Source organism: Haplochromis burtoni, unplaced genomic scaffold (genome assembly GCF_018398535.1).
Source record: "Haplochromis burtoni strain Fernald_Lab_line unplaced genomic scaffold, NCSU_Asbu1 Contig_225, whole genome shotgun sequence".
Lineage (NCBI taxonomy): Eukaryota > Metazoa > Chordata > Actinopteri > Cichliformes > Cichlidae > Haplochromis > Haplochromis burtoni.
The window spans coordinates 357,575-373,297 of record NW_024582586.1 but is presented as its reverse complement, the minus strand read 5'-3'; positions in this window follow the sequence as shown (position 1 = coordinate 373,297).

Below are 15,723 nucleotides of genomic sequence, written 5' to 3'. Positions count from 1 at the left end.
ATCTCATTCCTGATCATTAGTTGTGATAATGATCAGAAATTGCACTTCTGGGCTTATGACAGTAAGACCATAAAGCAGAAGTGTTAGCCAACTTCAAATTAACCGTAAAATCAGACCTAATTCGCTTATCATTACAATTTTGCTGCCTGGGTTTGACCTCTTGTACTCTACCTATCGTAGCTGTGCAGCCACGTTTTCTTAGCAGTGATAAAATAATAGCATTCCTATCTTTGGTGTGTTCACATTTACTTTCACTTACAAAGAACGTAGAAAGCACAGCTAAGCACAGCAAAGACATTAATTAAAAAGAGTGACTTAAAACCCCATGTAAAACAGCTGATCTATTGCAATAATCAATAACTAATACAGCACAACTAGTTCAAACAAACAGGAAATTTTACTCATTTTAGCTGACTTCAACTCTTTTTCAAAATATTTATTCCACAAATTTTATATAAATATTCATGGTGTATTTCAATTCAGATACTTATTTCAGTAGATTTTTTATATACTACACCATGTATGGTGTATTTTGACTATGTAGAGCTTCAAATCAAATATAGCAAATTATGCAATTACCAGAACTTTGACTGTCATGCTAGTTAGTTGATTTTCGGGAAAATTTGCAACTTGCCAAGCCTTTAACTGCACATGATGCTCACTTTGTCCACAATGAAGATGATAATTTTAATACAAAAACCCAGTGTAATGTGTGGTTGTACCTTCACTAACAGAAAAAAGGCTTGTCACTGTTAGCTTGCTAGCTAGCTTCGGTACCAGATGCAGCAGGAAGATGTTTCTTTCTGCTGCATCTGAAAATTGGTTGGCGGTCTCTCTATTTCCACTACGTAGACAGGATAGTAACAGCTGAGGTTACCATTAAAAGTGTATCCGGTTGTTCAGTGATGACGCGACGAATCCTACTTCCGGGCCTAAAGTAGTCTGCGTTTAATATGGCTTTTGTGTTGTTAACATGTTTAATGTTTTGTATTTTCTTCTATTTATCTCAAAAAGCTCCTAAAACAGTCAGTGATCACTGTTGACCTCCCTCGGCTTTTATTACCGCTAATCATTTATTTAAGCTCAGTTTTTAAAACCTTAGGATGTAACTACAGCCCAGCCCATGCAGCAGTATATAACCATGATACTCGGTCAAGTTACTTGAAAAAAGTAATCAGTAACTAATTACTGATTACTTCCCCAAAAAATAATCCCGTTACTTTACTGATTACTTATTTTCAAAAGTAATTAATTACTTAGTTACTTAGTTACTTTTTAAAAACACGATTTACAACCTGAATAGGTGATAAAGCGATAGATCTTTCAGCCCAATTCTACTTTTTCTGCATAATCCATCATACAAAATGTAATCAAATGGAAAAGTCTCTTTTTAAAACTTGTTTTATTAGTTTTAATCTTTTAACTTTATGCATCAAGCAAAAATTAATTATTGCAACATTCTCTGACTGGAAGAAATTTGTTTAACATTTAAACCTATTTTCTGCACATTCCAGCACATAATAATTTTTTGTGTGTTTACACTCACTCTTTCAAATAGATGCAAGTAAAACACAGCAGAAAATAAATAAAGTCAAAGACTAGCGGTCCTTTGCTCTATTTTCACCTGTAAAGCAGGAGTGGGTAGGCGGAGGTTTACCCTGGTGCAGGTGTGCCGCGCGGTCAGTTGAAGAATCCGCGAGTTTCTCTGTGAGTTTCCCATTACGTCGTTGGCCGTGCTTGCTTGGAAGTTTAGGGGGTTTTTTCACTGTAAAAAGTTTTCTTCCCACGCACAACAGACCTAATGTTTTTGTCACTTTTTATGGAATCAAACTCAAAGTAAGGTCAGTACTTCCACACTTTAAACGCTGCACGCTCATACTCTCTCCGCACTCGATATATGATCCATTGTTGATCTGCACACAGCTGTTGTCACGAACTCGCACTGCTTAGTCACTGTCATGAGACATTCTCGCAAAAAATCACGGTTTTAGTAACGCAGTAACGCAGCGTCCTCGGGAAAGTAATGGTAATCTAATTACCGTTTTTGCAATAGTAATCCCTTACTTTACTCGTTACTTGAAAAAAGTAATCGGATTACAGTAACGCGTTACTGCCCATCAGTCATGATATGAATGACTAACCTCGTATTGTGGATGGATTATCTCAGTTGTTCTCCTGGCTGAAGTTTGGTCTTTTACAGCATCCTGCCATGCGATTACATTTGTTCCTGACCACCGAGAACACTCACGTTAACTTTTATCGAGTGGAAAAAAGTTAGCTTGTTTATATTATGCTAACATAGCTGTGTCGCTAGCGGTCACGTAGCACATCATTATATACCAGCTAGCCCAACTTCAGTAACCCTACAAACGTCACTGCTGTTTAGTTTTCTGTCTTCATTTATGTTGGAAGTGATACAGAGCTGTACGTTTTAATTTGTTTCCAAAACCCCGCAGTCAGGACATGCTATATTGTATTTAGATAGAAGCTAGCGAGCTAACTCCCTGCTAACTTCTAACTCCGTTAAATGTCATAAATTCCGTTTTCATGGATGCCTGGATGTTAAACTCAATTGTTACACCTGGTAGAGCAGAACGCTGATCATTTTATTAAAGATGAAAGACTTTAGACAGTTTTTCAACTCTCAGTAATGCCAAGTGATCGTTTGATATATGGACCTGCAGCGGAGTTTAGACCCAGACACGGCTAGTGACGTCAGACTGAACAACCGGATATACTGTTTGTCCTTCTGATAGCGATCGAACAGGGATATGGTTATGATTTATACCCTGTCAGAAATATACTTAACTATGAGTTTAGTTCACCAGTTCTGAGAACTAGAATCTTGGCTGTGTCCCAATTCAGGGTCTGGCTATGCAGCCTCAACGATCCTCAAGGGCCGCGTAACTCAAAGACCGCTAAGGCCGGAAGTGCGAGGCTTGTGAAATGGGACGGTCTAGCCTCCGTTGCGCTGCCCAGGTTGCCTAGCAACCATGATACTAACAGCTGGAAACGTTCATACAGCTTTGTTTGACAGAAATGAAGGAGAAAATCTTTTGTTCATTTGTTTGTTTTTTCTACATGAGCTTTGATCATTCTCTGTAAGATTAAGCTCAGCTATTGAACGGCGTATATTTTAAAGTAAAGGCTTTAAAACCAAGTTAGTACAAACGTCACTAATGTCACATAACTTTGCCGACATGTGGCCAACAGTAATGTTTTAATGTTCTTCGTTATTAAACATTTGCACATAAATAAATGACATAATATTCAGTACTTACTTAAAGTTTACTCTTCGGGTGCCCCTCTTCCACCATTTTTTTTGGCAAAATTATCCACCGCCGCGCTATGCATTCTGGGATATGTTGGGCCACGAAGTCTACACCGCCACATCCTTAAAATTCAGGGAAATGAAGGACACATTTGAGGGCCGCATTTCGAGCAGCCTTCAAATTGGGACAGCCTTTGTCGCGTCGCTGTGACGTAATCGGTCTTAAAATGCGGCCTTTAAGGCTGCAGACTGGGGCTGGGTATCGTCACTGATTTCTAGAATCGATTCAATTCCGATTCACAAGGTCCTGAATCGATTCGATCCACGATTCGATTTAATTCGATTCGATTCGATTTAAATCTGGGAAATTTTGACAGTCAGAAATATTATAATTCAGATCAGTACATTTACATATTTTTGTATCAATAAAAAGGAAGCTGACACACGCAAGACTTTATCAAAGGTGTGAGCGTCACAGCAGACGCCTTTGTGTCAAAGTAGCTGAAGATAAAACACAGAAAAACATGAAGGTGATTTTCCTGGCCTGGGATTTTATAAAAATATTCTGCAGTAGGCCTACATCAAAAACGAAAGAAAACCATTAATCAACATATGAACATTACCTCTGAAGTTACAGCGGTTTTATTAGAGACACGGTTAAGCGTTTTGCATTTTGAATAATTTTAAAAAGTTTAAATTTGTTCAGTATTGAACAGCAGAAATGAGGTTTTCTTTTCGGAAGAATGTAAAAGGGAAAAAAGCAGCGGCTGACAGCGGCTGACAGCCTGTAAACAACAGTAGACTTGTGTAACAAGCAAGCGAATAATGAAGAAAGGGAAACTGTTCTTGAAGTACAGAGAGAGAGAGAGAGAGAGAGCTGTGCATGGCAGTGGAAGCAAAACAGTAAAAGTCAGAGTGAATTCATGACGATATTTATGTGAAGCGTTTGGATCTGCTTCTGCTGCTGGTTCGGTCAATATTGTTTGGAGAGAGATCAAACTAACAGCTTTAGAATCGGCTCATAAAGGGCGTGAACACAAAGCGCGGACCCGCCGACAGATCAGAATCAGCGAGCTGTCGGCTTTCAGCCCCGACCGTGAGAAAGGCGACATCTCACTGATTCTGATCCGCGGGTCGCGCTGTGTGTTTAAGTCTATGTGCAGAATCCGTGTACCTGCTCTCATTTACTGTCTTAACTGTTTGGTGGTTCTTGAAATTTTGTGAGATGTCACCAGAGATTCTGGCATTTCGGGCAAAATAAATTTATATTAAAAAAATCGTTCAGGATTTTAATGAATCGATTTTACGTTATCCAAGCCAGAATCGATTTTAATCGATGAATCGATTATAAAAACCCACCCCTACTGCAGACCCTGAATTGGGATACAGCCAAGGTGACTTTCTTTTGATGTACCTGCACTAACTTTTCTCATGACAGACAGACCAGAGAAAGCACAGGTGTAAAATGTATGATTGTTGAATTCAAGTTAGCTTTTTGAGTTTGAGGATTCTGGATTCTTATGATAGATATAAGTGCAATCAGTCATACCAGCCAGTTATTTATTCCATATTTAGCAGTGAGTCAAACAAAACTTTGTCATGTCATTAAGTTACGTGTGAGCTATTTACGTCAAATGACATGTGAAACAAATGCTGTGAACTAAACATAGCATTTGCAGAGGGATGATGAAATTAATGAAACATATGAAAATCAAAACAATTGTGATTTATGAAATGAAAAGACTGATATTTAATTTTCCTGAAACTATCTTTTTTCATGCGTATCTATATGTTTTTGTGTACAAGAAAAAGAACAGAGAGGTATCTGAGGAAATGAGGAGTAAGTTCAAGCTGAAGTATAAAAGGCCATTTCACGGATCTTAGTGAACCTGGATATATCCATAAAATTAAAACTGACCCCAGACTGAGCAGGGTGAGAATTTGATTGATGGAAAAAGAAAAAAACAAAAGATACAAAATAGCTTCCAAGATCATGTTACAAATGCTTTCTCAATAAAAGTGGACAGCATAGAGGAAAAATGCACATTGACAAACAATGATGCTTCCAGAAACCACAATGCATTCCTGTGCATTGAACACGGTGCCCTGAATAACTGCAGAGCACACTAAAATTTGTACATTATCAAGGTGATCTGTAGTGAAATACCCTAGATCTGTCTCAGCTGCAGGCCAATTCTCCATCAACAGAATAATGACCTAAAGTATGAATTTATAAAAACGCAACATTAGATTTCAAGTCCTGATTTTAATCGGACCAAACGTGTATGAAAAAAACTGAAACTTTTTTTTTTTCCTTATTTCTTTCCTGTTTTTAGTTGAAGCTTAGAGGTTAGCTCCAAAACCAAATTAGACCCCATAGCTCCCTTTTTAAAATGCCCAACTTTAAAATATTGCAAAACATGTTTAGAGGCCTGACACAAGCAAGATTTCATTTTTTATAATGTCTAATTTCACCCTTTGTAACAACTGCATATGGGTGCATTTCATTAAAACTCAGTATCGTGTGTCTGGATCTTGATAAGGCTTATATTTAGGGCCACTTTGATTGGCACCCTTGCCAAACAGCTGTCTGCCGGGTCTCACCTCAGCTCATTGAAGTCACTAAAGTGGACCTCTTGGTACCTTCTGGAGCATTTTAATGCAAGGTAATATTGCCTTCAGACCGTTCCACACATTTTCACAGAATTCTGGTAGTACTTTGATGCCAAACACTAATTAGCATGGATGTTTGTCTGTGTGATCTTTTCATCCAAATATGGCCACTTCTGCCTACAAAACACCAACATAAATCCAGACATACAGGAAACCAACAATCCACTGCTTGACCTGCCAACATGGGGTTTGCATTACACAAAACCCAAAGTGTCAAATTGTCACATGATGTGCAAGAGCACAAAAAATGAAATCACACCTGCTGATTTATGCAAATTGACAAGAACTAAATGAGCACATATATGCCTTATACTCACACACTGCTATCATCGTTACTGACATATAGTGGTTAATTGATCCCTCAGCTCTCTTGTTTTTGTCTGGTTGATATTTCCCCACTGCTCATTAGTCTGAGGGAAACACGTTGGAGCTCACAGATCAGAGAGAGCTCGCACAATATTGATGACACCATGCTGAATACTCTGAGGACACAGAGGCGAGCAAAGGAGCTTAATTTTCTGATTAGTTAACACCGCGAACGTCCAAAATGTACGTGTATGTGTTTGAGCGCACTCCTGCTTGAGTGACAAAAACAAAAAGACAAAAACATTCATTATTCAGCCGCGAGACAAGAAGACTGAATCCCCTGAAGGTTACCTTGACACAGAAAACATTCAAAACAACCTCAGCCAAGCTCGGAGACAAAACAAAAAGGAGAAAGAGAGAGAGGGGTGTTTGTGTTATTTGTAAAGGCAGCGTGCAACAAGCTAAAGTAACACCATGAAAATCTGGACGCTGCAGCTGTTTTCATGGTCTAACTCGTCTGAATGAGATTTTAATAGGAGGAAGGACACAGTGATAAGCTGTTTTATATGGGTGGTGCCACAGCTTTGTTTAGGCTTATGGGTGCAGTGCAATGCGGTCAGCTCTTCATCTTTGACTCTATCAGCCAGTTTGGTGCTGCCGTCTTCACCATCATTATGACCTTACGGCAAGCTTTTGCCATTCTCTCGTTTCTCTCGCCACATACTAGTTTACCTTGCTTTTCTGTGTGAACATAAATCTTTATGATAAAGTGGGAGAAGAGGATATATCGCTGCAATAAGGATAGTGGAATATAGTTATGTTAGAAAAAAAAAGTTTGTTTCTCAGTATAAAGAAGGCTTTTATCTGTTTTATTTAAAGCTCTTTTATGTATACTTCATGTATAAGTGTAACCTAAATATATACACGAAATCAATTTCCAGGCCAGTATAGGAATAGAAGTAGCAGCTATGCAAACTAAGCACAAAAAGTAAGGAAATTTGTGTTTGGTTGATATTTTCTGTGTTGCAAAAATGCTTCCTGGAAATAATCTTAAATAGAACTACAATTATGATCTGCTGTATCAGTTGAGGGTTATGAATTATGTGACTAATTTGAGAGAAAGAAAAAAGAAAGAAGATTAAGATTAATCTGATAGTCAAAGGAGCTTGCAAAGAAAAGCGTCTGGACTTCTTTAAGTTGCTTGAAGACGTTTCACCTCCCATCCGAGAAGCTGCCTTTCCTGGACTGCGCTGTGCACATTGAAGAGAATGGCAACCTCAACATCGAAGTTTACCGGAAGCCCACACACACGGACCAGTACCTCCTTTTTGACTCCCATCACCCTCTGGAACACAAACTTGGAGTAATTAGGACCCTACACCACCGGGCAGAACATGTTCCCTCTAAGCCTGAAGGAAAAAAGAAGGAACACACACATGTAAAGGAAGCACTCAAAACGTGCGGCTATCCTAAATGGGCGTTCTTAAAGTCAGCAAAGAGGCACAGAAAAGAAGATCAGACACCAGCGAGGGAGGATAAGAAGGACAGACGCAACAACATTGTCATCCCCTATGTAGCCGGTGTATCAGAGAAACTCAGGAGAGTTTTCTCCAAGCATGACATCCCGGTGCATTTCAGACCCAGCAACACGCTCAGACAGAAACTGGTTCACCCGAAAGACAAAACGCCAAAACACAAACTTAACAACGTGGTGTATGCTGTACAGTGCAGCGAGGAATGCTCAGACCTCTACATTGGAGAGACCAAACAGCCACTTCACAAGCGCATGGCACAACACAGAAGAGCCACCTCCACAGGACAAGACTCAGCAGTCCATCTGCATCTTAAGGATAAAGGACACTCTTTTGAGGATGCCAATGTTCACATTTTGGACAGAGAGGACAGATGGTTTGACGCCTTAACGCCACTCACATCCTGGGCCATCTGACCTCAGGAATTCGCATGATAAGGTGGGGCCAGGTTTCACAATGAACACACCCGAAACTCTGGCTGATTGGGACCCACACCCAGTTTCACACCTTGGCTCAGGCGATTAGAGGATCATCAGGGGGTCCTTTTGTCCCTCTGTGGGGGGTTACTCCCACTAGGTTTATATCTGGGACTCTCCACCATTTGACCTTAGAACTGAAGAAGCTTCTCGGATGAGAGGTGAAACGTCTTCAAGCAACTTAAAGAAGTCCAGACGCTTTTCTTTGCAAGCTCCTTTGACTACGATGACCTGGATGACTGAGAACCTTCACAGACATTAATGAAATGTTCATAAAGCTACATTATGTAATAGTTAGTTTATTGAACCTATTCGCTGGAACGTTGAAGACAATGTAATTACACAGCAAAGCAAGACACGAGTAGGCAAAGTTCTTCATGTTTCTCGTGCACGGGAGAGAACCGGACAAACGCCGTTCCTTCGCTTGACCCCAGTTGCTCTCGTCCGCTCCCCCGTAACACTGCTCTTTTATTGAGGTTACATGAATATGCATAGGTTCATTAACATACGACGTATACATACACACAAAGAGTACCTTGCCTGTGCGTTGTGTAAGTGTGTGTGTGTGGGGTCAGAGTGTGACCCCATAAATGACTTCCCTAAACCTGCTGGTCTGGAAGTCCAGCAGTTCATCTAAACAAAAGGCACTTAGACTAAAACAGATATAGATACGTTTATCCTACCATAAAACAATAAGAGAAGGTACGACCTCTCCCATGCTCCCAGAGTGCTCTGGAATGCACAAAGTTTACAGACTATTAAGGATCAAACCTCTACCAATCTACAACTAATTATAAAACTCTAAGCCTATATAAGTAGATATTTCTAAGCATAAATGACAATCAACAATACAAAACCTAACAAGTACCAGTAGACACTCCTGATGGTGTAACTGAAGAGGCTGTGTATACTCAGTAAACTGCACTTTCCTCGATCTCACACAGTCCTGACTTAGCCATCCCATCTGGAACTCTATCTTATGCTTGGGGTTAGCATCTTGCCCAAGAATATTTGGCATGCAGACTATATCAAACCACCAACCTTCCCATTAGTAGATGACCTGCTCTATCTTTTTAAGATACTGTTCACTGCTGTAGATAGTTTTTTTAGGCCTGCTACTCATTCTTCTTCTTTAGTCCGTCTGGCTGTAGTTCAGGAGATATAACCGGTCATCTACTAAATGCATGGTTGGTTGTGTGATCCCTGCCTCTCCAGTCTACCTGCCAAAGTATCCTTAAGCAAGACAAACCTATGTTTGAACCCTGTGTTGCTCTCAGATGTGTTCATGGGACTGTGAATGCTAGATAGAAAGCACATAGGTGTAGAAAAAATGTCTTGTATGACTATGGGTGAATGAGGCATGTCAAGTGTATAAAGTGCTTTGAGTGCTTGAGTAGAAGAGCGTTACATAAGAACCAGTCCATTTACCATTTACTGTCCAATTTCCCCAAATTTTTAACGGACACATCATACACACCATATTTCAAGTTTTCAGCTAATAGATTTTTGGGAATCATCCTGCTGGCACAAGAATACCTGTTATGTTTTGCATTTTTCAAAGATTCATCTAAAGAAAAGGAAATGATTCAACAAACAAACAAAAATATTCACCTGGAAATGATCAGGTACAAGGACTGGACTGAAAATGGGCGAAGAAGCAGCCCATGTCCAAAGAAATTCTTCAGACCTTCAAGTCTTCAAAAAGCCCGGAAAACCATTGTTAAAGACTGCTTGGAAGTTGAATATAAAAAAATGAGGGTAGACTCAGGACTTTTGCAGAGTGTTTTAATTCACTCTGTGTGGTCTGCAACTAACCTGATACCACACATTAAATTATTTAAATTACACTCATATGAAGTATCTGGATCATCTATTAAACATTTTTTACTCACCAGTTTACTTTGATCAAAGTGTGTTTGCCTCTAACTTTAACAACTTGATGACTCGTGTACTATGGTTTTGTTTTTTGATGATTTTCCAAGTTGTTCTGACTTGAGGGAAGCCAATATATTTTTTCAATTTTTTTGACAAATACTCCTGTTAACAAACCATTAAAACTCTAAAAGATTGATTCTGTTCATCTGGACGTAGCGTTCTCAGTGGGAGAAACGTTTCGTCACTCATCCAAGTGACTTCTTCAGTCTCAGCTGACTGCAGGTTTCTCCAATCCTATAAACAGGACATTTGCATAATGACTGAAACCAGCCCACTGAGGAACAATGGGCTGGGAGGTCACCTTCATCATAATTATGCAAATGACCATTGATCAACAACCACTGATCAAAGACCACTAATCAATGGCCATGAGTACCATTCACAGAGAGTTGGGGAACGGCTGCAATCACAGCATTGTACGATGGTGACAGATGTACCCTTAGGCCCCCTCCTCGATTCAGGGATGGTCTTTCCCTTTTCACGTAAACCATTAAAACATCTCCCTTTGTATAATCTGTGAATGTCTCTGATCTATAATTAAAACAGGGATAAAAGCCGACTGATAGCACGGTTGTCTCTTTATCCCAAGTGTGGCAGCAACCTCACAAAGTGACGGGTTACAAAAGTCAAGAGGTGCATGACCTGCAGAGTTTGCAAAGTACCACACAGGGTTTATATAATGGCACTAAGCTCACACTTCAGCCTCTACCTGCACCAACTCTCTGCCTCGGGCAAACTTTTATAGTATTTTTCCAAATTATTCAGTGGTGGAGTCAAGCTAAGAACTGGGTTAAAGGTCAACTTTAATTCATGGTCCAATAAAATAAACAGACATGAAAACATTTTTTCTTTAACTAGACACACTGATTTTAGACTGATCCATACTATAGATGGTATAAAAGATAGGCCTGGCTTCTGGGTCTGAGTAATGAAGCTCACACATTTGTTTTCATGCCCACTAGGGGGGCGATAGCTGTGGTTGCAAAAAGACTTCCAGTTATTTAGAAGTCTATGGGGACGGCCCTCATTCTTGACCTCTGTGAACACTTTTCTGATGAGTTTATGGACTCAGTCACTCATTTTGGGTTACACTAAATAAAACACTAACTTTATTTTGTATATTTTGATTATTCAAAGTAACAGAAAAGAGAATTATCCAGGGCAAATGACATAATGGCATGACATGATTTAAAAAGGGGGGGGCTTGCAAACAAGAAAGGAAGTAAGAGATATAAGAGAAGATGGGATGGCTATGCTGTCCAACCAAACCTACCCTAATTCTTACAATCAGTCGCCGCAGTCCCTAAGGCTGATCCGATCTAGCTAAGCAGTGATCCAAGGGCACCCAGCCAGGAGTGTAGGGGTTTGGCTTCTCATCTCTATCTCAATTATATTAGCATCATTAGATGAAATATGATTTGTGCCTCTTCCACTTCCTCTGCTCCATCCTCAGACGCACAGTACTGAGTAAATTTCCCAGAATGTGAGAGAGAACACAAATACACCCTATTAGGCACATGGGCAGTACATCAAACTCTATCAGCGTGCACAAAAACACTTGCTGCTGAAGTAGTGATGGCATTATTGTCAAGAGGATCCAAAGAGGCAGGGAAGGGCCTGAAATTAGAAGAATGAAAAGAGAAGAAGAGGAGCAGAAATCTGTGGGGAGATGCCATCAAAAAGCCTGTTTTGAATTATAGATCACCTCTGCCTCAACATACGTGAGTCAATCCATGATTTCAAAAAGTATGAACTATTGGAAGTGCATCAATGATTTACAGATCAAACATTATATATTATCTGTTGATCATGTTTCCCACAGGGTGTAATGATCTCTTGGGGGAAAAAGATGAAGAAGGCGTCTCCTCCACAGCAGGAGGAAAAATAGCAGGAGGTACAGCGAGATTCAGTGATGCTCAGCTCCATCCATGAAGCTTTACAGTGCCGAGACACTGGAGATCGTTTCCCCTGTCAGTGTATCAGATGTATGGATAGGATTCTGCATTCTGCAGCCTGATTGACAAATCTGCTCCGTGTCGTGTCTCCTGCGCTTGCCAAATTTATCATGTTTGGTTTTGATAACCATCACGTCCAATAGAAAAAACAGCACAAAAACACCCATAACTATGAGCCTCATTCGGAAATAGACACCTGCACCGCGAGGGAAAAAGGCGCACGAAAGTGGCGGGCAGATGAAGACAAACGCGGCATAATAATACTTTTACGTTTTGCAATCTACAAAGGTTTGCACTTTGAGAATCAATTGTGAGAACTGTGACCAATGTTCATGTGTGTGGGGAAAACAGTGTATAAAGTGCGTGACCAGGGGCTAGTTATTCTGAGAACCCCTGCTGCAATAAATGAGGGACCACTGTCTACTCTATGATTATTATATTCAACCTGTTAACATTTAATACTGTATTGATAGAACCAACTGATTCTGCAGCAGAGCATCCCCTGTTGCTTCTCCTGGCTCCCCAGTCCCTGAGCTCCTGCTGCTGCACCACAGGTATGTACAGCAAGCACTGATACCTTTTTAGTCGGTGGGATTGCCTTGTGATCACCTTTACTAAATATCTACAACCAATCTGATTATATCCTGTTTTGTTTTTTTTTTTTTCAATGTTGAAATTAAAATCTAGTAGCAGCCTTCTCATTTCTTTGTGTTTTGTGCTGTTTTACAGGCCCACAGGGGAGGACGGCTCCGAGGCAGATGAGGGACGGGTCCCAGGACGGTCCATCGGCGGTGGAGCTGGCCATCCTGGAGTCCCTGAAGAGGCCACACCAGTCTCCAATGGAGCATTTCCTCCTCAGCCTTGTTCCTGCTCTGGAGAGCAGCTGGGTCCTTTTTATTCCTGTCTTATTCCTCCCACATTTCCGGTTCACGCGCGTCAAAATATCATATTTTGACGCGCGATGGATTTTTCTTGGACACGCGTTGAGACGCGAATGCGCACGCGTCAAATTAGGGGCGTTTGGGGCGTTTTATTCGCGTCCATCGCGTTCGGTGTGAACACACGTTTAGTCATGACATAAATGTTGTCCAAACTGAGACCATCTGCACAGACTGACATTGACAAGCGCAGGAGACAGCCGATATCAGTGTCAATTGTTTTACATAATTATGGCAGAGTATGAGAAGGACATTAGCAGAGATTGGATTGTTCTGAACTGACACCTGAAAGACACTTTTAGTCATTGATTCAGCTATTTTTGGCTCTTTGAGGCAGAAAGTCTCGACTTCTTCATGTTGTGCTTGTTTGTTTGTTCTGAAATAATTCAATACTTTTTAATGGAGAAAAGGGTTTTCTACTGTAAAGCTTTCTAGCTGCATACTGGTCTGTTATTTTAGATGAATTCCAGCATGTCAGGTTTCTGACAAGTAATCTTTCATGAGGCATGGGAGCCCATTATTGTCCAGACAATAGACACACTTAAGTAGATTGGTGTAAATCGTCAGGTAATTTTGTAGTGTTCTACCTTTCCTACCTTTAATTACAGTTAAATATTATAATTGCACATGCATCTGGAAGAACAAAAATATTAACAGTAACAATTTGTACAATTTTATTGAATGAAATAGAACCTGAGGAGCACAAATTATACAGTTTTGTCCTGGTGAGCATTCTAAAGAGTGTAAATGTTTCATGTTCAAATAGCTAATTTAGTAGCTGAGGCTGGTTCACTGTGAGAGGCAAAGCATGTTGTGTACTAATCAGAAGGTCAGTGTTTCGATCCACATCATGCCAAAGTGTTCTTGGGCAAGTTTGGAGAAAACCAAACACATCAGCTGTCAAGCGCGGCGGTGGTGGAGTGATGATTTCAGCTTGCTTTGTAGCTTGGATCCAGTTTGGATCTTACAACTGGACATCAATCTCAAGCACAGCGGCAAATCTACAAAAGAAATACTGAAAAAGAAAAAAGAATCGAGGTGCTACGATATAGCAGTCAACGTCAGATTGGAGGACCTTAAGAGAACTGTGCACAAACTAACGCCCACAAACCTCGACGAACTGAAGCAATGTCGTAAAGAAGAGTGGGCTAGAATTCCTCCACAATGATGTGAGAGACTGATACAAATGAAAACTTAAGATGAGCTGTGCATCATTGAATGTCTGTAAATAGAAAATCATTTCTATTGTTGAGTTCTTGCTGTTAAAGGTGATTCTGCAAGTTATTGAAACATAGTTTGTGCATCATCATTTTGACAGATACAGACTTAGTAAATGAATACCTTTTAAAGTATGTTTTATGTATTATTTGCAGTATTTTACTCTGAATACTGCATTTGCATTCCAGTGTAAGAGCAGCATATTCTGCAGTGCAGGGCTACAAGCTAGGACCTGGATTTGATGTTATCCATATGTAAAAATGTAAATAATGTAGTAATGACAAAGTCCAAGTTATGATTTTGGATGGTTCTCATACACGTTTCTCTTCCCTTGTTATATTTGGCCTTGGGTGACGAATTACGCCCACATACTGTAAGCTTGGCAAAATCAGGACGTGCATAGTAGTGTATAAAAAGGGATCTGACAAGAATAGATTCCTGTAGAAACAGATAGTAGAATCAGTCCTCTGCCTTCCTGTCTGTCTTTTTCAGTCACTCTCTGTTTAAACAAGTGTGTGTGTGTGTGTGTGTGTGTGTGTGTGTGTGTGTGTGTGTGTGTGTGTTAAATACAGATAGAGAGGGTAAAGCCTCTACTCCTCTCTTTCAAACTGCAGTTAGCTCTTATGTAAGCTCTGGCGCCGAGATGGAAGCTACAGCGAGCTTTGGCAGCTCCTCCCTCTCTTTCTGTGTAGCATCTCTGCCATACTTAGCAGACTAGGACTCACTATAAATATTTTATATGGCACAGTGCATGTGGGAAAAATGTATTTTTAGCCTCTTTCGGCGTATTCACAAGAAGCCAGCTTTCTGTGGAGCCAGACAGCTTTTTGGTGTGGATTCGTTTGACTCTGCACGCGTACGTGTATTTGCATCAAGGTCGAGCCTTGATTAATTCAATCAATCCTGACTGCTTTCCACTGGCGGTGGTTACATTGATTCTCAATTATGTCTTTTAGGGCGGGATGTGCCTGTGTGAGCTTTAAAGCAGATAAAGTTTGCGTTTTAAGGAGCTGTGTTTCAACACTTCAGGGATTTAACACAGGATGATGCCTCTGTCTTCAAGAGGACAATCAGAAAGACAGAGAAATGATAGCACACTGTGCATTTTGCACATGTCTGCAGTGAGCGGTGGGATGTTAAAATGCAAAGCACACTCTTCCCCTGCCACCAAGACATGCATGCATGAACATGAGCAGCAGACGGCAGTCAGACAGTCATAGAGGATGTAGCCTTTCGCTACATCTGAAAGACTGAAGTAATATTTAAAAAGAAAAAAAAGGATATTCTCATTAGTAGTCCAGACATTAGACTTATCCCTAGATCATTAAGCACATCACGGCTGCAATTTGTGTGTTTCTGAGCGTGATTTTTCAATTTAGACATAATCAGGAAACTTCTTTCAAATATGGGGCCACAGTG